The following is a 292-nucleotide window of genomic DNA, read 5'->3' on the forward strand; positions in this document are numbered from 1 at the left end:
AAAGACAATGATAAAATGGAAAAATAAAATGAAAAAAAGCAAAAAGGGAAAAGCAAAGACAAAATTTTCCTTTTTATTTATTTGTTTATTTATTTCTCTTTATACTTCCATTTATTTATTTTTTTCTCTTTATAGTTCCACATTTATTTATTTATTTCTCTTTAGATTTCCACATTTCTTTCTTTCTTTATTTATTTTTTATTATTGTGGCACTCCTGTGACTCCATAGCTCCAGACCTCGTTTGACTGTCAAAGCAAGGCGGCGGTGCTCCTGTTCCTCCTTTTCTCCGCC

Source organism: Amphiprion ocellaris, chromosome 4 (assembly GCF_022539595.1).
Source record: "Amphiprion ocellaris isolate individual 3 ecotype Okinawa chromosome 4, ASM2253959v1, whole genome shotgun sequence".
NCBI classification, from domain to species: Eukaryota; Metazoa; Chordata; class Actinopteri; family Pomacentridae; genus Amphiprion; species Amphiprion ocellaris.